Raw genomic sequence first — 16,222 nt, 5'->3', positions numbered from 1 at the left:
TCAGCACAGAGGTCCTGCAACGGGCGTTTAGAAGGCAGGCTCTCTCTCTCCCCAGAAGTAGTAGATTCTCTTTCGTGGTGGACAGTCAGGGGAAATCTGACCACAGGCGTTCAATGGTCCAGATCGATAGATCGGGTAGTTACGACCGACGCAAGCAGTTCCGGATGGGGGGGTCATCTGGCAGAACTCTCAATACAGGGTCACTGGGCTTACCACGAGAGGGGATCATCCTCAAACTTAAAGGAGCTTTGGGCAGTAGAAAGATCCCTCAGGGGCTTCCTCCCTCACATCCAAAATCACCATGTCCAGGTCAGGTCCGACAACCGGACCGCAGTAGCCTATGTGAATCACCAAGGAGGGACAAGGTCACGCCCTCTGATGGTGGTGGCAGACAGGATCCTTGGTCTAGCAGAGCAAAACCTCCTATCCCTCAGCGCCCTTCACATAAAGGGGATAGAAAACGTGAAAGCAGATTTTCTAAGCCGCCATACCCTAAGACAGGGGGAGTGGGGGTTGAACCCGGAGGTCTTCCATCAGATTGTCCAGTTATGGGGGCAGCCAGACATAGACCTGTTCGCCACAAGGGCAAACAGAAAAGTGCAGAGATTTTGCTCCCTAAATCCGGCAGAAAATCCCCATGCCGTAGATGCCCTCCAGATTCCTTGGGGGTTCAGGAAGGCCTATGCCTTTCCGCCATTAGTGATGATTCCAGTAGTGGTGAGGAAGATCCGGGAGGAAGGCACCAGGGTGATTTTGATAGCCCCTTTTTGGCCCAAGAGGCCTTGGTTCTCTCTGCTTCGGCTAATGTCGGTGTCAGATCCCTGGATTCTACCAGAGAGGCCGGACCTTCTCATGCAGGGACCCGTATTCCATGCCCAGGCCAGGGGGTTCCATCTTTCGGCATGGAATTTGAGAGGTCGCTATTGAGTAGCAAGGGGTTTTCACCAGGCTTAGTTTCTACTTTATTGAGGAGCAGAAAACCGATTACAACTAAGATTTATAGCAGGGTTTGGGGTAAATTCCTAGAGTTTATAGATATTCCGCTATCGAGCAAACCTCCGATCAGAGGGATCCTGGAATTTCTGCAAAAGGGGCGGGACCTGGGTCTAGCTACAGGGACCCTTAAGGTTCAAGTTTCAGCTTTGGGAGCACTCTACAATTGTAATCTGGCTGGGAATAGGTGGATCTCGAGGTTTATCAAGTCCTGTGCCAGAGCTGGACCGGTTAGGTCCATGGCTGTTCCTCCTTGGGACCTGAATTTAGTCTTGAACGCTCTTACTAGTGAACCATTCGAACCCCTACACAAGGTTTCTCCAAAAATTCTCACCCTTAAGACCATCCTCCTAGTGGCCTTAACGTCAGCCCGTAGGGTGTGTGATCTGCAGGCCCTTTCGGTTAATCCTCCTTACACACAAATCTTTGAGGATAGGGTCACCTTGCGGCCAGATCCAGCATACCTTCCCAAGGTGGTATCTAGATTTCACCGTAGTCAGGAGATTGTGCTACCCTCGTTCTGCAGCAATCCCAAGAACCCAGGGGAAGTCAGGTTCCATAGCCTAGATCTTAGGAGGTCCCTGCTACAGTACATTCACATGACTAGTCTGTGGAGGAAAGACGGTTCTCTGTTCCTGGCCTTTAAAGGGTGTAGGAAAGGTCACGGGGTGTCCAAGGGTACCATCTCTAGGTGGCTCAGGGAGGCCATTTGCTTAGCCTATACGTCCACAGGGGTTCCAGCCCCGGACAATGTGAGGGCTCATTCCACCAGAGCCGTTGCAACCTCCTGGGCAGAGAGAGCAGACGTCTCGATCGAGCAGATATGTAGGGCTGCTACTTGGTCTACACCATCCACCTTCTTTAAGCACTATCGGTTGGATCTATCCTCTTCTGATCTCACCTTTGGGAGAAGGGTACTTCAGGCGGTGGTCCCTCCCTAGGGTGCTCATAAATTCTCCAAAATTCTCTCAAGGTGTGCTGTCATGGGGGAGGGGAAAACACCAAGGTTACTTACCGGTAGCCGGTTTTTCCTGAGCCCATGACAGCACCCGTAGTTTCCCCCCCTTATTTTTTCTATGTTTCTCACACCCTGGTGTGCACTGTTTGGGGTGGTGTGTATATGTATATTGTGGTGTTGGTTATGTGCCTAACCTGTTTAGGGAGGTCCTCTCAATGCTCTGTAAACAACTGAAGCGAGGGAGAGGTGCCGCCCTTTTATTTCAGACGGTTTCCTGTCCTTGGTGGGGCGGATCCTCTCTCAAGGTGTGCTGTCATGGGCTCAGGAAAAACCGGCTACCGGTAAGTAACCTTGGTGTTTTCATACAAAAGTTCTTAAGCCTTGTGATACCATCAGCCAATGTAATCCTTTAATCCTCAACCTGGAGAACCATCAACCTGGCGATAAGGGCACCTATCTGTTGGGTACACATGTACAGTACAGACCAAAAGTTTGGACACACCTCATTTAAAGATTTTTCTGTATTTTCATGACTTTGAAAATTGTACATTAACACTGAAGGCATCAAAACTATGAATTAACACATGTGGAATTATATACTTAACAAAAAAGTGTGAAACAACTGAAAATATCTTATATTGTAGGTTCTTCAAAGTAGCCACCTTTTGCTTTGATGATTGCTTTGCACCCTCTTGGCATTCTCTTGATGAGCTTCAAGAGGTAGTCACCGGAAATGGTTTTCACTTCACAGGTGTGCCCTGTCAGGTTTAATAAGTGGGATTTCTTGCCTTATAAATGGGGTTGGGACCATCAGTTGTGTTGTGCAGAAGTCAGGTGGATACACAGCAGATAGTCCTACTGAATAGACTGTTAGAATTTGTATTATGGCAAGAAAAAAGCAGCTAAGTAAAGAAAAACGAGTGGCCATCATTACTTTAAGAAATGAAGGTCTGTCAGTCCGAAAAATTGGGCAAACTTTGAAAGTGTCCCCAAGTGCAGTTGCAAAAACCATCAAGCGCTACAAAGAAACTGGCTCACATGAGGACCGCCCCAGGAAAGGAAGACCAAGAGTTACCTCTGCTTCTGAGGATAAGTTTATCCAAGTCACCAGCCTCAGAAATCGCAGGTTAACAGAAGCTCAGATTAGAGACCAGGTCAATGCCACACAGAATTCTAGCAGCAGACACATCTCTACAACAACTGTTAAGAGGAGACTTTGTGCAGCAGGCCTTCATGGTAAAGCAGCTGCTAGGAAACCACTGCTAAGGACAGGCAACAAGCAGAAGAGACTTGTTTGGGCTAAAGAACACAAGGAATGGACATTAGACCAGAGGAAATCTGTGCTTTGGTCTGATGAGTCCAAATTTGAGATCTTTGGTTCCAACCACCGTGTCTTTGTGCAACGCAGAAAAGGTGAACAGATGGACTCTACATGCCTGGTTCCCATCGTGAAGCATGGAGGAGGAGGTGTGATGGTGTAGGGGTGCTTTGCTGGTTACACTGTTGGGGATTTATTCAAAATTGAAGGCATACAGAACCAGCATGGCTACCACAGCATCTTGCAGCGGCATGCTATTCCATCCGGTTTGCGTTTAGTTGGACCATCATTTATTTTTCAACAGGGCAATGACCCCAAACACATCTCCAGGCTGTGTAAGGGCTATTTGACCAAGGAGGAGAGTGATGGAGTGCTAAGCCAGATGCCTTGGCCTCCACAGTCACCAGACCTGAACCCAATCGAGATGGTTTGGGGTGAGCTGGACCGCAGAGTGAAGGCAAAAGGGCCAACAAGTGCTAAGCATCTCTGGGAACTCCTTCAAGATTGTTGGAAGACCATTTCCGGTGACTACCTCTTGAAGCTCATCAAGAGAATGCCAAAAGTGTGCAAAGCAGTCATCAAAGCAAAAGGTGGCTACTTTGAAGAACCTAGAATATAAGACATATTTTCAGTGGTTTCACACTTTTTTGTTAAGTATATAATTCCACATGTGTTAATTCATAGTTTTGATGCCTTCAGCGTAAATGTACAATTTTCATAGTCATTAAAATACAGAAAAATCTTTAAATGAGAAGGTGTGTCCAAACTTTTGGTCTGTACTGTATATGGTGTGTGTGCCAGTTGTGCCCAGCTGGGTATGTTCAAATTAGGGGACGTAAAAGAAATGTCAACGAAAGATAATAATACTGTAACGGGTCTGGGAGGTGGAACCTCTGAGCAACTATACAAGGGGGCAGTCCTTGTAAGGAAGCGGGTGGCTCCCAGGGAAGGCGGGCAGGTAGTCACGGCTAGTGACGGGGACAGTCTCTGGGTAGAAGAGCAGGAGGTCACGGCAAGTGACGGGGACAGTCTCTGGGTAGAAGGGCAGGAGGTCACGGCAAGTGACGGGGACAGTCTCTGGGTAGAAGGGCAGGAGGTCACGGTAAGTGACGGGGACAGTCTCTTGACAGGCGGGTGGTCACGGCAAGTGACGGCAGAGCCTCCAGGTAGGCTAGCAGGCAGGCAGCAGGTGGACGCTCCCAGGTGAGCGGGGGAGAGTCTCGGGACAGGCCGGTGGTCACAGCAAGAGACGGCTAAGCCTCCAGGTAGGCTAGCAGGCAGGTAGCAGATGAGCGCTCCCAGGTGAGCGGGTAAGAGTCTCTGGACAGGCAGGTGGTCACGGCACGTGACGGCAGAGCCTCCAGGTAGGCTAGCAGGCAGGTAGCAGGTGAGTGCTCCCAGGTGAGCGGGCAAGAGTCTCTGGACAGGCAGATGGTCACAGCACGTGACGGCAGAGCCTCCAGGTAGGCTAGCAGGCAAGTAGCAGGTGAGCGCTCCCAGTTGAGCGGGCAAGAGTCTCTGGACAGGCAGGTGGTCACGGCACGTGACGGCAGAGCCTCCAGGTAGGCTAGCAGGCAGGTAGCAGGTGAGCGCTCCCAGGTGAGTGGGCAGACTGATCCATAGACAGACTGGCAGGGCTGGTAGTCAGACTGTCGGACTGCAGGAATGCAAGTCGATAGACAAGTATCAGGCAGGTATCGAGCAGGAATCTGGCAGGTATCTGGTAACGGGACCTGAGGGCTGAAGCAGAGTTGAAAGGCTTTGCAACAACATTGCTCGGGCACCTCCATTTTGGAGGAGGTGCCTTATATATGGTGAGGTCCTCCGGGCATTGGCCGGGGACTCCTTAGAACGGCGCGCGCGGCCCCTTTAAGAGAGGGGGAGCGGGCGCGCGCGCGCCCTAAGCACAGAAGCCGGGAAGCAGCGCTCGCTGCCAGCAGAGCGGGAGGAAGCCGCCGGGCACGGAGCGGAGAGGTGAGGGGAACGGCGTCCCTGCCTATCAGGAGGCAGGGACGCCGACGCTACAAATACACACTCAAACTCCATAATGTTCCATATTCAAAAATTTAACAAAATGATAGCCGTTGCAAAACCCACATTTGAAGATGTTCTTGCCGTTGAAACGGGGTACACTGAGACCAACTTATGGTTGAAGTGGATGAAATATACAGCCAATCAATATAATATATCCAATTGCTTTGTCTGTGAGGGAGCGAGACCCCACTTGGGATCTGTCCCTCTAGACTTACCGCCAGATGTGGAAAAATGTTTTCTGAGTCTGTTCACTAACAAATCCCTTGACGGAATGAATTGCGAAAACTGGAAAAAGAAGTACCCCATAGTCACAGAAACACCTAACCTGGCATTACCATATACCCGGGAAAATACACCTATTATACCAGCACCAAAGGGAGCACATTTTTGGGTAATTTCACAAAGGGATATTGCAGAAGATATAGTAATGCAACCAGAGGAGACCTGATCAACCAAATCCAGTCTATTTCTGATGTTTTCTGGATATGTGGAGACATGAAGATCAGAACTTATTTAGAAGGAGAATGGATAGGAGAATGTACACTAGCCAAAGCCATAATGCCCTTCTACACAGCAGCAGAAGGTAGGGAAGCCCTAACTTCAGAAGATCTCCACAGAACAAAAAGGGAAACCATTTCAGAACCAAAAGGCAGTTTCGACCCCCACATTTATATTGATGCCATAGGTGTTCCAAGGGGGGGTACCGGATGAATTTAAAGCCAGAGATCAAGTCAAAGCAGGTTTCAAATCATTTACTGTATCTTACCCCTAGTGACCATAAATAAAAATGTAGACTGGATCAATTACATCTATTATAATCAATAGAGATTTGTCAATTACACTAGAGAAGCTCTTTAAGGTTTAGCAGACCAACTAGGCCCTACATCGATATTGGCGTTTCAAAACAGAATGGCCTTTTACATATTAGCAGAAAAAGGAGATTTTTGCAAAATGGTGAAATCTGCATGTTGTACCTATATTCCAGATAATACAGGTCCCACCGGGAAGGTTACAGTAGCCATAAAAAAGCTGAATTCTCTACAAAAAGAATTAAAAAGGAATTCAGGTGTAGAAGATCCTTGGGACCAATACTTTTCGTGGATGAATGGATGGCAGAGCTGGCTAGCTCAGATAGGTGTTGTAATCCTTGTCGTCTTAATTATTGCAGCTATTATTGTTTGTTGTGTTCTTCCTTGTGTAAGGAAGATGATCGAGAAAGGAGTAGAAACATCAGTGCCCACTTTACTAGCTCAAGAGGTTAGCTATTCTGTAGATATAGAACAGCTAGGCCCCCTTCAGTCTTTTACAGTCCCCAAGTAGGCAGTTATAGTAGGTGTATGCAAGTTTGTGTTTGTTGTGTTAATTTCCTTTGGATATACTTCTGGTATGGCATGAAATGTTGACCAGCGATGCACAAACCATTATGCTATTATCAAGGTGATTAGGTTCATCTATAAAGGGAAATATTACCAAAGAATCCCTGGTGGTATAATATGGACCAGAGACAAGAAGGTTCATTAGTGTTGTGATAAAATTGTGGGTATCCAGGTAGGGAACTGAGGTGAAGCAGGTAGGAAAGTCCCAAGGACGCGGGTAGCGAGCTCCTATATACATACTGAAATACTCATAATTGGTCACACATTCTCTGATGTCCATAGCATCCATATTGCCATGAAGCCTCTGATGTTATAGTGACACTTAACACTGATGGGTGAGGGAACCACAGTGGGGACATAAGATTAATAAAGTATTTAGGGGGGACTGTTGAGGAGAGCAATAGACTCAAATACTTAATTAACCTCAAGACACAGGAGATTGAGAGAAAAGACCCACAAAGTGTATTATTTCACCTTACATAAGCTTGTTTAGATCAAAAGATGGCTGCCATCTCCTGTTTCATCACACCATGCTCTGTTCTGGGAGGAAGCAGCATTCTATAGAAGGACTAACCAACCACAGAGTGACACATCGCATGGATCATGCTCCCTGACCTCATGGACCAACCCACCATGATGACCTCATGAACTATGCCCCCTAATGACTTCATTGACCACACCCCCTGATGACCTCATGGATCACGCCTCTTGATGACCTCATGGACCAACCCACCCTGATGACCTAATGGACTACGCCCCCGATGGGCTCATTGACCATGCCCACTGATGACCTCATGGATCACGCCCCTTGATGACCTTAAGGACCACTCCCCGTGGACTAACCAATCAATACATCTGGTTACATTCTGGGGCTAACCGAGCCCATATACAGAGTTTATATAAATCTATGTTGGAGTTGAATAAAGGACACTTGGAGCTGTGCCATAGCTGATCAAGGAGGGCTTACATCCGACTGTGTGTGTCTGATGTTATTCTTTCTTGCATGCACTTGATCATATCCATTAGGCCAGGAGCAGGCAACTAGTGAACATACCAAAGTGTTCACCCTAATATTAGGACCAGACGGGGTCTTTGTCCCTGGAGCTTCTCTGCTCGGTATAATGATCTTGTTCTTATAAAGAGGGTTGGAGTAAAATAGAAGCTGCCTGAATATGAGGACTTTGTCTGATCTCTATGTCCTTGTGTACAGAGCTGTGGAGATAGCGCTATTCTCTGTATAATAGATGTGATGTCGCTGGAGCCCTAATACTCCTGTACAGGGGTCACTGTAGAGATAATTTTACCCCAGCATTATGGATTGGGAGAAAGGAGAAAAAGGGATTGGGGACATTTTACTGTAATTTCCATAAAAAAATAAGAAAATAATAATAACTAAAGGAGAAATCCGGGACACACGGCTCCGCTCCGTACACCTTGCATACATACAGCTCCACTCCGTACACACACGGCTCCGCTCTGTACACCTCGTACACACATGGCTCCGTACATACATGGTTCTGTACACACACGGCTCCGTACATACATGGCTCCGTACACCTCGTACACACACGTATCCGCTCGGTAGACCTCGTACCCGCGCGGCTCCACTCCGTATACATCGTACACACACGGCTCCGCTCCTTACACCTAGTACTAACATGGCTCCGCTCCGTACACACACTGCTCCGCTCCGTACACCTCGTACTAACACGGCTCCGCTCCGTACACCTCATACACACACATCTCCTCTCCGTATACCTCATACACACACAGCTCCGCTCCGTATACCTCATACACACACATCTCCTCTCCGTACACACACATCTCCTCTCCGTACGCCTCGTACACGCGCGGCTCCGCTCCGTACGCCTCGTACACACGCGGCTCCGCTCCGTACGCCTCGTACACACGCGGCTCCGCTCCGTACGCCTCGTACACACGCGGCTCCGCTACGTACACGCGGTTCCGCTACGTACACCTCGTACACACGCGGCTCCACTACGTACACCTCATACACACACATCTCCTCTCCGTATACCTCATACACACACTGCTCCGCTCCGTACACCTCGTACACACGGCTCCGCTCCGTACACCTCGTACACAGGCGGCTCCGCTCCGTACACCTCGTACACACAGCTCCGCTCCGTACACCTCGTACACACGCGGCTCCGCTCCGTACGCCTCGTACACACGCGGCTCCGCTACGTACACGCGGTTCCGCTACGTACACCTCGTACACACGCGGCTCCACTACGTACACCTCATACACACACATCTCCTCTCCGTATACCTCATACACACACTGCTCCGCTCCGTACACCTCGTACACACGGCTCCGCTCCGTACACCTCGTACACAGGCGGCTCCGCTCCGTACACCTCGTACACACAGCTCCGCTCCGTACACCTCGTACACGCACGGCTCCGCTCCGTACACATTCGTACACACAGCTCCGCTCCGTACGCCTCGTAAACACGCGGCTCCGCTCCGTACGCCTCGTACACACCCGGCTCCGCACCTCTCGTACACGCACGGCTCTGCTCCGTAAACCTCGTACACACAGCTCGGTTCCGTACACCTCGTACACGCACGGCTCCGCTCCGTACGCCTCGTACACGCGTGGCTCCGCTCCGTACGCCTCGTACACGCGCGGCTCCGCTCCGTACCCCAAGTACACGCGTGGCTCCGCTCCGTACGCCTCGTACACACCCGGCTCCGCTCCATACACCTCGTACACAGGCGGCTCCGCTCCGTACACCTCGTACACACCCGGCTCCGCTCCTTAAACCTCGTACACACAGCTCGGCTCCGTACACCTGCGGCTCCGCTCCGTACGCCTCGTACACCTGCGGCTCCGCTCCGTACGCCTCGTACACGCGCGGCTCCGCTCCGTACGCCTCGTACACGCGCGGCTCCGCTCCGTACGCCTCGTACACGCGCGGCCGCGCTCCGTACGCCTCGTACACGCGCGGCTCCGCTCCGTACGCCTCGTACACGCGCGGCTCCGCTCCGTACGCCTCGTACACGCGCGGCTCCGCTCCGTACGCCTCGTACACGCGCGGCTCCGCTCCGTACGCCTCGTACACACGCGGCTCCGCTCCGTACGCCTCGTACACACACGGCTCTGCTCCGTACACTTCGTACACATGCGGCTCTGCTACATCCACACTGTAAACCCCTCCTGACCCCACACATAAACTTCAGCTCATCCAGCACCATGACAACCAGCACAGCAGAGTCCTGCATCCACTGAGGCCCCTGATCATGTGACCCCTGACTCCTCCCCTCCTGTGACCTCATCACAGCTCCTGTGCGCACAGAGCAGCCATATGATTTATACAGTGTGACCGTAAAAATAAAAAAAATAAAGCTATACTTACCGCCGATGCCCCGCCCCGTGTGCTGTCGCGCTCCTTCCTGGCTTGCCGGCATCTCGTGAGACAGGCTGCGGTCACATGACCACGACGTCATCTCAGGTCCTGGAAGGAGAAGCGCTGCAGGGGCCGCCGGACAGGTGAATATAAACTTTATTTTATTCTTTTTTTTACAGGTACAATGGTACCCAGGTCTGGATGAGAGTCTTCTCTCCTCCAGACCTGGGTACCATCCGCACATTGAAACGCATATAATCCGCGTGTACAAATGTACAGACACGGATTCTATGCGTCTCAATGCAAGTCAATGGCGGCGCTTCCACAAAATTAATGAACATGCTGCGGATTTATGAGCGCTGCAGAAACGCTGCGGAAAAATCCGCAGCATGTGCATTGACATTGCGGAATGCCATTGGGGACCATGGGGTGCGGATTACCATGCGTTTCCGCTGCGGAAATTCAGCAGCGGAAACGCATGAAAAACGCATCGTGTGCACGCAGCCTTAGTGTTTTCATTGGCTGTAAGCCATAATCGTCAACATTAACAGAAATAGACGCTTGAAATAGATCTCTCTGTCTGTAATGACTCTATATAATATATGAGTTTAACTTTTTGTATTGAAGAACTGAAATAAATTAACTTTTTGATGATATTGTAATTTAGTTAGATGCACCTGTATATGATGACTGTTGCCCCCAGTGGAATATATGCAGTGTCTATTTTGGGATATTTTAGTATACCCATGATGATACTATAGACAGCCATTATACCTGGAATGGCCCCTTCCTTGCGTGCCTTGCTTTTTTTGGCTTACATGTCTAACAATCACATAGGATGATGGGGGAAGGGACACAACACATATTTTTCTATTGCTGAATAAATATGATAGATTTTATACTCCCTGGACTCCTTTGATGGTCTTTTACCCTGCGGGGTTTTCTTTCATATATGGACTCACTGTGTGGTGGTGATGGTAGAGGACATTGTGTAGCAGTAGCATTTTGGCCTTGGATAGTAGTAATTTTGGGAATATTGGTCTTTGTATAGTGTATTTTAGATTAGTAACAGTGGTATACTGTAATTCTATATGTATAAATCCTCTTATTAAGTGGCAGGGAGGTTATATGGGGAAACATGTACTTTGGGGCTGGGGTCCCTGATCTCTTAGGACCCCAGCAACGCTCCTGCACTGGGGAAAAGCAGGGTCTGGAGGCCACTTTAATATGATCATTTTATGGATATGACACCAAAGAAACTAATGAAGTGCTTTGCAAAGTGCCAGAATTTTCACAATTCTGAAAATAAATTGTAAGTTTAGTTCCACTATAAGTGATGTTAATTCTGTTCTGAGAGCTAACCTTCTGAGACAATTTATCACTGCGGTGTGTGAATTGTCACATGAAGCTTTGCTACATCTATACATAGTGAAGTTCAGGATCAAAATGCTGCAGGTCCCATCTCTTCTACAGAACAATCCCATGGAAATAAAGCTGATCATTTTATCAGATGGGATCATTAGAACTTACCTGGTTGGATCCTTTGTTTCTGGTGGTTTCTTTCCCAGGTCGTCATTAAGGCCCTTTACAATAAGCTCCAAAAACTCATCGGACTTTCTGAATCTTTCAAGCGTTTTCTCAATCACAGAAAGGACAGAAAGGAGGCGCTTATCCTGGCAGAAGAGGATCACAGATATATTGTTCTACATCTTCCAGATGTTTGGATTTATTTACAGACTAATGATTAATCTCGCATGAAGAATGATAATATTATAACAGATCACAATTTTTAGGTAAAATTTTTCAATTTTAAAAAAATATATATATATAGCAATTACATTATTCTGACAAGACCAATTGTTGTTTTTTTTCCTCCCCTTTTTCCCAAAAAATATAACTTTGTTTTTTCATTAACATAGACGGAGGGCTTGTGTTTTGTGGGACTAGTTGTTGTTTGGAATGAGAACATTCAATTTAGCTCATAAAGTATTGAAAAATGGGGAAAAAATCAAAGTAAGGTTATTATTATTTTTTTTATGAACATTTAAAAAAAAATGTGGTTTGTGAGACCATTTTCATCTTGCGAAGACCTAATTTTATAAAATGATTCCATTGATGGAGTTGTCGGCTTCTTCTTGTGGAGAGATCAGTAGTTACAAGTTTCTGATTGCATTTTTGGGAGGGAAGTAGAGAGACCCAAAAACCACAACCACAACCATGGCACTTTACTGTCCTTTACAGCATTGACCCGACGTGTAATAGATTTATATGTAATGAAAGATTGTACTTATGTCAATGCAGCAGAAACAAATATTGTTTTACGCTTTTTCTTTTTTATAGTTGGCCAGAAAACCGCAGAACCTTAAGCAGAAAATGACATGAATGAGAACATCTGCCCGGCTTGTACCGGATCCGGGGGTGTTACGTACAAGGCGAAGTTCCCAGAATAAGGATTTGCTTCATTTTGGTGCAGAGTTTCTAGTAGTTTCTGGTTACTACTGTTACAGGCAGATGCCGTCTGCATAATACAGCCAGCACCGCCTCAACCCCTCCATGCATGTGGACCCCGGCACAAACACTCAGGTACATCCTTTTATGTAAGACATTAATAATTCTACAATTCTCACACACAACTTATATACAGAAACCCCCCAACCGTCCCCGATCCAATGGGACTGTCCAGCTATCGCTGGAGGTCGGGGCTATGTCCTGACGAGCTGTGTTCTGTCAGGACAGTCAGTGTAGTACAAGAACGTCTCATGCCGTGCTGCTGTGATCGCTCCTGGAGAGGGGCAGCATCCGCTCCGCACGCCTCGTACACGCCCGGCTCCGTACGCCTCGTACACGCCCGGCTCCGCTCCGTACGCCTCGTACACGCCCGGCTCCGCTCCGTACGCCTCGTACACGCCCGGCTCCGCTCCGTACGCCTCGTACACGCCCGGCTGCGCTCCGTACGCCTCGTACACGCCCGGCTGCGCTCCGTACGCCTCGTACACGCCCGGCTGCGCTCCGTACGCCTCGTACATGCCCGGCTCCGCTCCGCACGCCTCGTACACACGTCTCCGCTCCGTACGCCTCGTACACGCGCGGCTCCACTCCTTACACCTCGTACACGCCCGGCTCCGCATGCCTCGTACACGCCCGGCTCCGCATGCCTCGTACACGCCCGGCTCCGCACGCCTCGTACACGCCCGGCTCCGCACGCCTCGTACACGCCCGGCTCCGCACGCCTCGTACACGCCCGGCTCCGCACGCCTCGTACACGCCCGGCTCCGCACGCCTCGTACACGCCCGGCTCCGCTCCGTACGCCTCGTACACGCGCGGCTCCGCTCCGTACGCCTCGTACACGCGCGGCTCCGCTCCGTACGCCTCGTACACGCGCGGCTCCGCTCCGTACGCCTCGTACACGCGCGGCTCCGCTCCGTACGCCTCGTACACGCGCGGCTCCGCTCCGTACGCCTCGTACACGCGCGGCTCCGCTCCGTACGCCTCGTACACGCGCGGCTCCGCTCCGTACGCCTCGTACACGCGCGGCTCCGCTCCGTACGCCTCGTACACGCGCGGCTCCGCTCCGTACGCCTCGTACACGCGCGGCTCCGCTCCGTACGCCTCGTACACGCGCGGCTCCGCTCCGTACGCCTCGTACACGCGCGGCTCTGCTCCGTACGCCTCGTACACACGTGGCTCTGCTACATCCACACTGTAAACCCCTCCTGACCCCACACATAAACTTCAGCTCATCCAGCACCATGACAACCAGCACAGCAGAGTCCTGCATCCACTGAGGCCCCTGATCATGTGACCCCTGACTCCTCCCCTCCTGTGACGTCATCACAGCTCCTGTGCGCACAGAGCAGCCATATATGTGGTGGCGGCTCTGCAGGTGGAGGTATGTGGAGACCCCATTACTGGGCGCAGGGGGCATTAACCCCTTCAGCACGGGGACTCTTTTGGGGTCTTGTGTTGCCCCTTTATAAGAATCATAAGGTTTTTGTTCTGTTTCCTGTAATAGATACATACGACCCAACTATGGAGACAGGAAGGGAGGAAACGTATTGTTCTCATAGTACAGGACCCCTTTACTGCCCCCACAGTGTAATGCCCCCATTATGCCCCTTATACAGGATGTATGATGCCCCCACACAGTGTAATGCCCCCATTATGCCCCTTATGCAGGATGTATGATGCTCCACAGTGTAATACCCCCATTATGCCCCTTATGCAGGATGTATGATGCCCCCCACAGTGTAATGCCCCCATTATGCCCCTTATGCAGGATGTATGATGCCCCCACACAGTGTTATGCCCCCAATATGCCCCTTATGCAGGATGTATGATGCCCCCACACAGTGTAATGCCCCCATTATGCCCCTTATGCAGGATGTATGATGCCCCCACACAGTGTAATGCCCCCATTATGCCCCTTATGCAGGATGTATGATGCCCCCACACAGTGTAATGCCCCCATTATGCCCCTTATGCAGGATGTATGATGCCCCCACACAGTGTAATGCCCCCATTATGCCCCTTATGCAGGATGTATGATGCCCCCATAATGCCCCTTATGTAGTATGTATGATGCCCCCACACAGTGTTATGCCCCCATTATGCACCTTATGCAGTATGTATGATGCCCCCATACAGTGTAATGCCCCTTATGTAGTATGTATGATGCCCCCACACAGTGTAATGCCCCCATTATGGCTCTTATGCAGTATGTATGATGCCCCCACACAGTGTAATGCCCCTTATGCAGTATGTATGATTCCCTCACACAGTGTAATGCCCCCATTATGGCTCTTATGCAGTATGTATGATGCCCCCACACAGTGTAATGCCCCTTATGCAGTATGTATGATGCCCCCACACAGTGTAATGCCCCTTATGCAGTATGTATGATGCCCCCACACAGTGTAATGCCCCTTATGCAGTATGTATGATGCCCCCACACAGTGTAATGCCCCTTATGCAGTATGTATGATGCCCCCACACAGTGTAATGCCCCAATTATGCCCCTGTAATCAGGTGACAGGATACAACACACAGGTAAACAGAAACCCTTTAATCATATGTTACTTTACTGACAAGGATGATGGTCCGGACACATATAGGCCATTATGCTCTCCGGCGTGGAACACATATCTACGGGCATGCGCAGTCACAGGTACGAGTGGCGCGGCGGAAAACAGTTTATCTTGCTTTTCAGTGTAAAACACGTCACTTCCGGACATGCACACTAGGGGACGGACATTATCGGACCTCTAGCTCATGAGAAGTAGCGCAGGCGCAGTACATTATTATTGACAGACTCCATTCTATATGTCCTTTGACAATTCACCTCAAGGAATGGGAATGGGTCTCCTAGTCTGGGAGGGGTTTTAGATGAAGTGGGATATTTATACATGGACACCTGGCTATTAGACTCACTATGCTGAACATCATGAATTATCATTGCTGTATCAAGCCTCCTGATGAAGCTGTTGGGAAAACGCATCGAGGCAGATTATTGAACCGTTATCTGATGACTATCATACCCTTTCCTTTATATATACCTGGAGACATATCTGGTCCTATTTAATGTATCAGTGTATTTTTTGATATATATCAGCATTAACTAGAGCTTCTGAGGTACAGTGCACCATTGTTGAGGGTGCTAACCTCCGCAGCTAGGCAGTATCCGCTTTGTTTAGGTACAGGATAGGGTAAGGTAGTGACTGTATCAATTATTCAGCAGCATCATTGCTTACATCTGTTTATATACATCCACAGAAAGTCATTGAGCTTGTAATTTTTCTAGCTTTAAGTATATATATATATATTGTTAGTCCAGTTTTCAATGCATCTATCTATATAATTGTCTTATCCCGTCTGTCTGTCTGTCCTGGAAATCCCGGGTCGCTGATTGGTCCAGCCCCGGCCAATCAGCGACGCGGCATTTCAGAAAAACATGGCGGCCATTAGCGGCTCATGTGAGGCACGGAGGTCAGCGGCGATGCAGCCGGCTGCTCGCAGCATAAGTCCCCCGACCGTATGAGCCGCTGACCTACAAGCGGCTATCATCAGAAGATTAGCGGCTACAGCCGCTTATCTCCCGAGGACAAGTGTGACGCCCTTCCCCTCCTCTCCCCTCCCCTCCTTTCCTCTCCCCTCCCCTCTCCTCTCTTCCCG

General features: G+C 49.7%; 2 protein-coding genes across 2 annotated transcripts in view; one reads left to right on the top strand and one right to left on the bottom strand.

Annotated features, from left to right (window-relative positions):
* Positions 1-10,124, bottom strand: part of LOC141178595 (uncharacterized) — a 43,255-nt gene extending 33,131 nt beyond the window's left edge. The window contains exon 1 of the mRNA XM_073660477.1: positions 10,063-10,124. The gene's annotated coding sequence lies outside the window, so the exon portion shown is untranslated. The remainder of the gene's footprint in view (positions 1-10,062) is intronic.
* The window catches only part of LOC141178688 (gastrula zinc finger protein XlCGF66.1-like), a 47,075-nt gene that overhangs the window by 7,476 nt on the left and 23,377 nt on the right, over positions 1-16,222 (top strand). The window contains exon 2 of the mRNA XM_073660574.1: positions 12,394-12,636. The gene's annotated coding sequence lies outside the window, so the exon portion shown is untranslated. The remainder of the gene's footprint in view (positions 1-12,393; positions 12,637-16,222) is intronic.

The sequence above is a fragment of the Phyllobates terribilis genome, unplaced genomic scaffold, assembly GCF_046119375.1.
Source record: "Phyllobates terribilis strain yellow unplaced genomic scaffold, ASM4611937v1 Scaffold_29__1_contigs__length_15306474, whole genome shotgun sequence".
Taxonomy (NCBI): domain Eukaryota; kingdom Metazoa; phylum Chordata; class Amphibia; order Anura; family Dendrobatidae; genus Phyllobates; species Phyllobates terribilis.
Note: the sequence above shows the minus strand (reverse complement) of the source record. Positions and strands in the feature narration are given on the sequence as shown.